Consider the following 10,869-nt stretch of genomic DNA (forward strand, 5'->3'; position numbering starts at 1 on the left):
GGCGCCGCGGACACGGCGGCCGGGGCGGGGGGAGCTGCGACGGGCCCCGGCGCTGCCCCCGGCACAGCAGCGGAGCTGCCGCGCACCGCGGCCGCCTTCACCCCGCTGGGAGCGGCCCCTGCGGGCATCGGGACCCCCGCGGGCATCGGGGCCGCCGCCGGGTCCCGCAGACCCCCGTGACAACGGGGGCAGCCCCTCGGGCTGAGCCTGGCCCAGACTACAAGTCCCGGCGGCTCCCGGGGAGAGGTTACAAACACCGCGGGCATACGGGGACGTGGAGGGAGGCGAGGGTATTGCTGCGGCGGGAGCCCGCCAAAGAAACCCGCTTCAGATGAGGGCTTTTTACCCCCCTTCGCGCTGTTGGTTTGCACAAGAATCTCAAGTGCAAGCGTTTAATCCCTGGCAGGTTTGGACACAGGGACAAAGCCCTCAGGCAGTTTGCCAGCCTTTGTGGCACGGCTTGTGGCAAAGGCACGTTAGGAAGCCAAGGCGGGAGGAAGGATTGGCCTGGAGCCAAGGAGGAGGAATAGCCAGGGGTTTAAACACTGCTCAGAGGTCCAAAAGTATCCTTCCTCAGCAGGTTCCTAAGCCTCCTGCTTCTCTGCTGGACACACAACATCTATCTGTGCAGCCTGCTTCTGCGGGACATGGATGCGCTATTCCCATTTCCAGCGCAATGAGATTCTCCTCCACTGTCCCCCCTTTGCATTTTGTTCCCTCTAAGAACAGGCAGCTCATACAAGGGAGGCCGCTGCCTGTGAAACGCCGCTGCCTTTGATCTGATCTGAGCTGCAGCTTTCAGCCCTGACCTGGGAAAGCTGTGATTCAAAGCTGGGAGTATTGTTACTGTAATGCAGCCCCACATCCAATTCATGTACCCCAGTCCGTAACTGCAGGAAAACAAAAGCTGGAAAGCTACTTGGTGCCTCAGAATCCACCACTGGAGAACATACCAATGGTGAAGTGCTTGCAATGCTTTAATTCCTCCCCTCCAACATCGGTTGGAGTCTGGGATGTGGGAGCTGGTCACTTTTCATTCACAGTTTCCATCTCCCAGATATTCATCAGCCAGAATCTCAAGAACTGCCCCTGTGCCTTAGCTTTATCTTGCCTCTCCAGGCTTATCATTTTGCAGAGAAAGAGAGAAGAGTTTTTTCCACATGATAAATGCAGAGGTAATATTTTAGCAGAAAAGCCAGTGAAGTTCTAAATCACCATCTACTTTGGCTTCTACACAGCAGCTTCAGGTTCTGCAGACATTTTTCTTTTACAGAGCCCACAGAGAAAAGCCAGTTATTTCAAGAGAAAGGAATGCATTAATGTCTGCACTCCACAGTTATTCGTTAATATTTTTCTTGCACTGCTTCCATAGTTCTAAACACCCCGTGCTTCATAAAAGAAAGAGAGAAAAAACATAGCCAAGGAAAGCCATTAAGCTTTTCATTCCTAAAGCACAATACTTCAAGATTGGGACACATTTCCATTGATTGCTGTGGATGATGGAGCTGGGCCAGCAGCACCCAACATCACTGCAACATTAACAGCCTTCTGCAAAAGGGACGGTCACGTGGGAATCCTCAGAGCTTTGTGTTATGCAGTGGTGTATGTGCGTGTGCAGGCACCTGCTGTCCCTGGTCCATCCCAACAGCAAGCTCAGAACACCCCTTTGGGGTCCGAATACATCCAGAGGCTGGGGCCTCTCCACCACTGGGTCATACCCCTTCTGTCTGCATGACTTCCACCACCGACTGCACATCAGCTGCTTCCTGGGCCTCCCGAGCTAATGACAACCCAGTTGGCATTCAGTCACTGTCCTTTCACAGAGCTTCATTCTGCTCCAAGTGGTGGCAAAGAGTCAAACCATCCAAACAGACCTCGGCTCCTCTGCAAGGCAGGCAAGGCTCACAGAGCTCTCAACAGCTAGCAGAGTATCTCAGTTCTCAATGCTTACACTGATCAGGGTGAGAAAAATGACACATTCTTTTTTCCCCTTCAAACATGAGCCCCACATCTCTCAAAGAAGGAATACCAGTTCCTTTTCTTTCCTAGAAGCAGGAACAGAAGTTCTCTTACAGGCAGAATGGAAAAAGAAAGAAATCAGGGCCAAGCCTGTACTTGGTGAGCATTGCTGTTTGTGTGCACTTATTTTGCCACAACCAGGAAAGCAGGATGGGAAATTAGATCTCCTGTCTCATGGTACAGCAAGTACAAGCACAGAGTCTAATGAACTGATACCACAAACACAGGAGAGAGAAGAGAAAGCAAGTAAGGGTAGCTTTATGGGAGTTGGTTTTGTTTGGGTTTTTAATACTTTTTTTTGCCTCATTGTTGTGATAAGCAGTCATCCTCCGCAAAACACCAACAGATTCAATCCAGCCATCAGACCAAAACTGCAGGAGCTTGGCAGAGCTGGGTTGCTGACGCCTTCCTGTGCTTTTACTACGATGATAAGAGAGCTTGAGAATACTGCAAGTTTCTTTGGTCAAAGAGAGCTCCTGGACACACAGATGTATCTCAAAGTATGAAGCTCCCTTGGAGAATGCTGGACAAGGCTTAGCACAAGCAAAAAGGGGAACATGTATCTGATACATGCTATTGTAGGGCTGTATTTAGTTCTTTTTGGCTAGTAAGAAATAGAACTACACTGGTCAATCAATGAGGAGGCTGTGAGAAAAGTCATCATTAGCAATGGTGTACAACCATTCATATTCTTAATGTATAGGATTTGTATTGCAAATGCAAAGCATCCTGTTCTCATACAGATTGGGAAGATTAATGTTATGGTAATTCAACACAGTTAAGAGAACTCGCTGGCTATTTACTTACTTGGTAATATATTCCTTGAGATGTAAAACTAATACACAAAGGCTTCTGGTGGACTTCAGCAGCATTATCCAAGACATGAAATGGAGCAGCTGCAGATGACCAAACCAAGTGCCCTGGATTGCATTGAAAACCTTAGAGAAGGTGGCGTGGTAAGACCATCCAGGTACAGAACTGTGTAGAAATGGTCCCTGTCTAAAGGAAGAAAACCAAATTGTGGCAGAGGGAATTATACCTCTGGGAGCACAAGAACAGGACAGAGAGATGGGGAAAGAGTAGCAAATTCATTGCAGGGGAAAAGCTAGCCCCGTTCCTTGCCCTTTGCAAAGCCACAGTCTTTGTTCTTGTCCCTCCCTAGGCAGGGAGGAATAGAAGGCTGTGGTGTTCTCCTTGTATACTTGTTGAGCATTTCCCTCTCTTCCGTTGGTGTCTTTGGGAGAATTGTGTTGAGACATCTCAGATCTGATTTTAAAGCCATGGAAGAATCTCCCTCATTTCTTAGGGAACTGATGGGCTTTATTTTTAAAGTGGAGCAGGGCTGCTGTGGAGCTCTGGCCTTTTTTGGTTTCTGCCGCTGATTATCCAAGACTTCATTGCTGTAGGGCAGTGCCCTTTGGTTTTGTCATGGATACCCGCTTACTGGTTATTGCAACAACAGTAGATGAAACATCCTTCTTAGAAGCAAATAAGTTAGCTGGAGAGCGAGGGACTTACTGTGGGAACTGTTTGGTTTGTTAGTTTTACTAATGCTCAGTCTGGATGCTGGCCACCAGCTAGGCTGTGAACACAAGTGGAGCTGGGAGATCTTGAGGGAAGCTGCATTCAGTGGCATTTGGTTTAGGTTATAGCAGGAAATTCTGCATCTGGGCCCTTTGTCTCAGATTTTCTGCTTTGATGCCCTGAACATACCATGACCATTGCTTAACTCAGAGCTGCTGCTGCAGCAAGAACTAAAAAATAAGAATTCTTCCTCTTTGGGCCACTTGTAACAAAATATGTAAGTAGAGGATGTTCCTAATCAGGACTGCTCTTTGAATAGGATTTGGCTTCAGTAGGAATCTTCCAAGAGGACTATTTCCTCTTCTGAAAAATTTCAGAACTGGGGATGCTGAGTAAGCAAAAATATAAGGCATTAATTATTTTTTTTTTTCCCCCCTAATTATTTACTGAACTGTTAAGAAAACACCAGAAGGTTCCTAACAATCGCTGCCAGAGCTGTCAGGGCCACATCCCATGACCTTTTCATGGGATCTCATGTGACACTGGTAGCACAAACTGAGCAGGAACTGTCACTCCAACCAGGGAATAATCAGGACATGGAAGAACATTAAACAAGATGTCTCAGCTCTGAGACATACAATACATTTTTATGGGCATAACAAACGCACTTAACAGCTAAAGAAAAGTGAATTCAGAGCAGGAGCACATTGATAGTACTGGGGCAGACCTCAGGTGGGCCCTTTCTGTCCAGCTTCCCAATAGGTGAGCGTACTCAAGTCTCATCCATCTGGATTGCCTTCTTAACCTGGTGCTTTCCTCTTCTCCAGGCTGCTGTATTTTAGACCTTACTAATATAGACTCTTCTACCTTGTCACATCCAATGAGATAAATAAGCCATCTACTCTGATGTTACCCTTCCAATTTCTGATACTTTTAGAAGGTATTTAATGCCTGCAGTGAACTTGGCCAAGTACAGAATGCCATACACCAAAAAAATAGATGATCAGCATGCTATATAATTAACTTCTTTAAAGGTTTAGTTAGAAACTCTTAGAGCATTCTGGTTGCCATGTCTACTCTATTCAAACACAAGGCATCAAAGATTCGTTGCAGTGGCTCTGAACAGGAAATGAATACAATCGAACTGTCAAGACATCAAAGCAATGTATCAGCACTGGATAAAAAAGCTGTATCCATGGAGCCTGGAAAGGTATTTAAAAACAGTTACCTGGACTGAGAGCCAGTCAGAATGATTGCAGCTTCTGCATGAAAGGCCTAAAATGTGGCTTTTACAAAAAACTCAGTTACTGCATGACCACAGAAGGGCACAATCACAGCCTGCAAGGGTCAAAGCTTACTTGAGTGATGCTAGTCCTGTTCCTTAGAGCACAACATCCACATCCAGTCAGCTGGAGCATCGCAATCATTGCTGCTGAGGAAAGGCCATCGCTAGCTCAACAGGCAATTGCCAGCAACACGATGTCCCCAGCACTGCAGCAGGACAATGACATCAGCTGAACACAATGGCTGAAACAAAGGCAGGCTGTTTCCTGCTAAATCACATGGACCAGTTACTACACCATGCTTTTAGTTAGTGGAAAAGCACATAAAGAAGAGCATAAGGCAATAAAAAGGGGATGTATTACATGCAGTCTCCGAAAGACAAAGAGGTTGATAGATCAGCTGATCTGTATTTTTGAAGTCAAGCTTGTAAATGGAACATATGAATTGGTACTAAATCAGGAAATCCATTCTGTTTCTTGGAGCATGGTTTTCATTCTGCCAGCCCAGGGGTGCCAAGGGCAGTCCTACCTCAAAAGACATTCTCATCAGCCTACAAGGAGAAAAAACAACTCTTGTTTCCTTACCAGAAAGGGCAGCTTTGACAGCACTGTCCATGAAGTAATGGATATCCATGAAGGATATCTAGTAAGAGCAAGACAGTAGTAAGTAGGTTCTCTGATGCCTCTGTGACAGGAAAGTTACTACTGGGGAACTTTTCCTTGGGCCAAGCCATGTTCAGAATAGTTTCTTTCATTTCCCCATTGCTGCTGGCAGGACCACCAAAGAAAGGTGCTCAGGTGATGAACTGGATGACATAAGCCATTGTAAAAGACATAGATCAGCATTACAGGATGATTTGAATGGTTTGGGTTGGAAGGGACCTTGAAGATCATCTAGTTCAATTACATCACACAGCCTATGGCTGAACAAAAGCCTGACAGGAGAAGGCTTCAATGAAAACATTTTGCTAAGCTGTTCTCTCTTACTAGACATTTGCCATCTTTCTGTGGTTTTGTGAAGACCCGTTTCAGTCCAGTGAATGTGTTTCTGAAATGCTACTTACTAATGTTTAAGGTCTGACAGCATACGACAAATGTAAAAGTTGTTCTTTACAAATCTATAGGTACTGTTCCTGAAATTAAACATTAATGCATAAACAACCAATTCCTGTCTGCAACCCTGCTGCTGCAGAGCACGAATGAACGCTATGCAGAAAAGATCTCCAAGGAAAAGAGTCAGGTATCTGCAGAAAGCAATTACCTGTTAGTAAGTGATACCTGTCCTTTTGAGTCCATATAAATCCCACCCTGTGATACAGCAGGAGCATGCCAGACAGCTGTCCTTCCAGAGGAAAAAGGATTGTATTTTAACTGTGGTTTTAGTCATGTGAGTATAGTTTGAGCTACTGCATTCTCTCTGCACTTTACGGAGTACAATAATCATGGTCTATTCTAAACAAAATACATCTCCCTTTGTTGTAGATTAATTGTATTGTAGGCTAGCAGAAGGTGGTGATTGGACTGGTTGACAGTGGCTCAGAAAAGGATGTTTGAACTTACACCCTTCTGGGAGATGGCACAACTGTGATTAAGTACCTTGGGAGGGTTTAAAGAAAATCCGTTACTTGAGTTTTGCTTCATGGTTTCCAGGAACTGAACTTTATTGTTCTGCTTATCTGGTCCAGCAAAGCAAAGAATGCAGCACTAATGACCTGCATTTAAGATATCTTAATGGCAGAAAGTATTGAATATCAAAATACAAAGTTCGTTTCTTAATACACCATAAAGTAAGGAGGAGAGACTTAACTGACCCAGGTATTTAACATGCAGTTTACATCATTTTCCTATTGTTACAACAAATTCACTATTGGATCTCAGTATATACGTACTTCACTCGTATAAAGTAGATATACTGGACAGTAAAGGGTAAACTTTCCCTATTCACAATTAAGAGCATTGTCTTAATCTTTTATCTAGGCCTGCTTTTCAGTGGCACTTGATACAGGAGCTATACGAAACACTTCCTTGAATACATAAAGCCAGAGATTGAGTTACACATGATTGAAGATCTATGCCGCTAGTAAAACAAAAGCTCCTGTATTACCTGGCACATGCCTGCTAAATTATTGAAGTGTCTCTTCAAACTGAATATATTCACTGGATAATTATTCAACAGAAGAAAACAGTCTCTCTTTACAAAGCTAATGTTGACAGGTATTGTACCTTTTATGCCCTGTAACAAAAAGTATTTGCAGAACTGATGCAACACAAACATTTGGAATGACTCCGTCAGCACGCAAGTGTTCCCGCGGCACATGGCCCACTTTGTGATACTGCCTGAGCCTCATGTTACCTTACAAGCAAGTCCTAAACAGCCTGAATTCATTTTTCCTCATGTAGCACTACTCCCATTTCAGAAGCAGGTAAATGGTACAAATAAACAGAGGCTCGGTTTGCACTGGAGGGATGGAGGAGGTACCTGCATGGCTGACTCCAACCCTGCGCTATGCCAGCCTGCACTGTGGTGGGAGGGACCTCCCCTGTCACTGCCTCTTTTAATTCCTAAAGCCTGTAGCTGTGATATCCCCACTCCAGCGGCTGCATTCTCATGAGGTTGTTTCCTGCTGTGGATTCCTGGGAACACAGGAATCCATGTGTACACAGAACATACCATGCCATGGAAGTACTGGTTAGCGTCTGCCTGCTGAAAGCATCGCAGCCAGCCAGCTGATGTCGCTTGGTTTATTCTGACCCAGCAAGGGGAGAACAGCAGCAGTTTCCATGCTTCAAATGGCTGTTCTATTGCTGAGCACAGTACAGTGGTCTCTGTACTGCTGGTATAAAAACCTAAGTTTACCTGGAAATAATAGATAGCTTTCAGCTGTTTGAACAAGAGCTGTAGGGTGGCATACACAGTTCTAACAACTCCAACTCACAGCCTGAGGCGTGCAAAGATGGCACTGTGTCAACACAGACATTACTAGCGGTTTTGTTTTAAACTGTGCCTGTGCCCTGACACTAAGGGAACAGACAGGTCCTTTTAGGGATTTTTGACAGATGATGGCAGCATTTTATCATATTTACAGTTAAAGCTTTATTTTATTAACAGGATATTATGATTCGTATAGCACAGTCTTTATGATTAGAATGGCACAGGATTTCTACAAGTAGAACCAATATAGTACAATATGTAAGTAGCATAATGAAGAATTTGTAATACAACGACTTATAATTTCTTATCACCTGAATCCTCTGCAGATCGGGTCAGATCTTAATATACGGTTTGCTCTATCAGTATAACAAGCTAGACTCAAAAATCATGTAAAAGAATACAAGTCACTCACTTGATCCTCAGAGGAAGCAGAAGATGGTGTAATGTAAGCACCCCTGGCCACAGGGGCCATGATCTTACAGTCCAGCAGCAGTTTGGGTCCAAGATGCCACTTAGGACCTGTAAGTGCTTGATTCTACAGACAGTGCTGTGTGTGCTGTTATGCTTCCCTGTTGTGTGATGGGGTCATCCCCACCACCAGGCCTGCCGGCTGCCTGGACCTTCAAGGCCAGTGAGGAAGGGAGGAATTGCCCCGGCGCTCGGGAGTCCTGAGGCTGGCAGGGAGGGGAAGAAGGAATCTGTTTAGTTTGTCTACGGGTTTCACAGGACCTTCAGGGCCTGATAATGAAGGAATGAATACATGACCCACTCGGCTGCAGAGGATGGCTGCTTGCCTTACAAAGTGGTGTTAGTCACGCCAACCGCATCCCCAGGGTCAGGAGCAGGGGGTACTGGTCACATATGCCCCAAGGAAAAAATAACTACCTGGGGTAAATAAGCAATTTAAAACCATACTCAAATCTTATAATTCGAGACTATTTCTCCCTTTCATTGTGCATTTCCCAGCCTTGAAAATGAAAATTGCATTTCAAACTTTGGGAAAAAAATACCCTTGTTTTTAAGTAGCTTATCACTGAGCTTACCTTGTTTGGGTTTTTCGTTTTAGTGAAGTATTTTTATTGGCTTTTTTCTTCCTGCCTGCAAGAAATCCAACTTAGACAAAAACAGAACTGCTTACCAGTTTTAAACCTATAGTCTTCTATGACAGCAGTATGAAAACTAGTCAACGTTATTAAGATTTGTCTTAGAGAGGAAAGTTATTAGAACTCTAATAGCCAGTAGTCCGGTTCATACACTAACTCACTCAGCCCCACTTGCGCCTAATCTTAAATTCCTTAAATGTCTGTTCCCCAAATACGCTACCAACACGTTTACTGCTATCGAGGTCCGCAAACTCGGGCAACCACACAGGTATCTGCAGGGAAAGCTTTGGTTAAGAAGCCATCAACACTGCCATCCCCTGGCACAACAGGAGATTTACAGCAACAGCTTTAAATTGCGCGTTGAGAGCATTTTGTGCGTACTGCAACTGCTAGGGCAGATCATTTTACTACGGAATTGTTCTTATTCTGAATTTGTTCCATTCATTGGGTTGTGTTGCAGCAATAGATGATAACACTCCGTCCCTGGCAGTGTTCAAGGCTAGGTTGGACACAGCCTTGGGCAACACGGTCTAGTGTGAGGCATCCCTGCCTGTGGCAGGGGGTTGGAACTGGATGATCTTAAGGTCCTTTCCAAACCAAACCATTCTGTGATTCTGTGATTTGCACCTGGCTGGTAAGGACAGCCCAGAGGAAATGCTTTTCCTCCACCAAAAACCTGTGAAGGAAGTTGGTCTTACCCCACACAGCAGATGACATTAGCTAGCGAGACTGGAGCCATAAAACATAATTGCATAAGCCTTAACATTTCATTTTGCTCTGGTGCATCTCTACAAACAGCACCAGCAGAAAAGCAAATGAGAAATAAGTGGCTTCTGTCATTTCAAAGGCCAGACAGTGTGAACCTTTCAACACTGGCTTGACACAATTCCTTATCGTGGACAGTTGCCCAAACACTTCATCTGCAAACAGCACTTAATCATGATTAAATTGAAGCAGGCCTAAGCAATAGTTTTATTGGGTTATAGTTATTTATTACCCTTAACCCCAGCTCTATCTCAAATCCATTCTTCTCTGGAGAATGACCCAAACTCACCTGCTTTCCCAGCCAAGGAGCTAGGCTGGAATACTCACCAAGCCAGCTATTGCATTTCATCTGACAGATGGTAAATTAAGATACTCTGTCTGCCTGACTGCCATTGTGCAAACACGTCTGGCTTTCATTTGTGGAAGGCTTTAGCAGACAAACTTTCTGTCAATTGCTTAGTTTTCTGAAATACACTTTATTAAACCACTATGCAAGACTACTGACAGGTGAGACCAGCAAGACAGAGGTTAAGAGAGCTGAAAATGTTTATGAAATGTCCCCATTTTGGGGGCTTAACTGAGTTCTTTATGCCAAAGTTTATTTTTCTGCAATAAAACTCAAACATCGACAGCACTTTCCAAAAACTAATGAAGTTGTTCTGTAACTCTAGCATTCCTATGGTTAGCTTTGGGTACACGTTAGAATCTTACATTCTTCTTTTTTTTTTTTTTTTTTTGGACAGGTAACTGCCATGGAATAGCAAGTTAATACATTTCCAGATCATGCGCTAACACTTACTTGTGTGTGAATAAGCTCTCACTGTGTTTGAAGGTATACCGCTGCATGTTCTTTACACGAGAACCTTGCAGTAAGTCCAGGGAGGAAAAGTTACCAATGCATTCTCTTAACTTCAGTAACAAAACAAATCAGTTTGACTCTGTCCTCTCAATTGAATAGATCTAATGTGCTGTGGTTGGATGCCAGATGCCCACCAAGCCACTCTATCACCCCCCTCCTCAGCAGGACAAAGAGGGGAGAAAGTAAGATGGAAACAGAATTGTGGCTAAAGACAAAGGCAGTTTAACAAAGCAAAAGCAAAGGTCACATGTGGAAGCAAAGGAAAACGAAAGGTTTTATTCTCTACTTCCCATCAGCAGGCAGTGTGTGGCCACTTCCTGGGAAGCAGGGCTTCAGCACATGTAGGAGTTGCTCCGGAAGACAAACATCGTAAATAATGAATGC

Source organism: Strigops habroptila, chromosome 13 (genome assembly GCF_004027225.2).
Source record: "Strigops habroptila isolate Jane chromosome 13, bStrHab1.2.pri, whole genome shotgun sequence".
In the NCBI taxonomy this organism is placed as follows: domain Eukaryota; kingdom Metazoa; phylum Chordata; class Aves; order Psittaciformes; family Psittacidae; genus Strigops; species Strigops habroptila.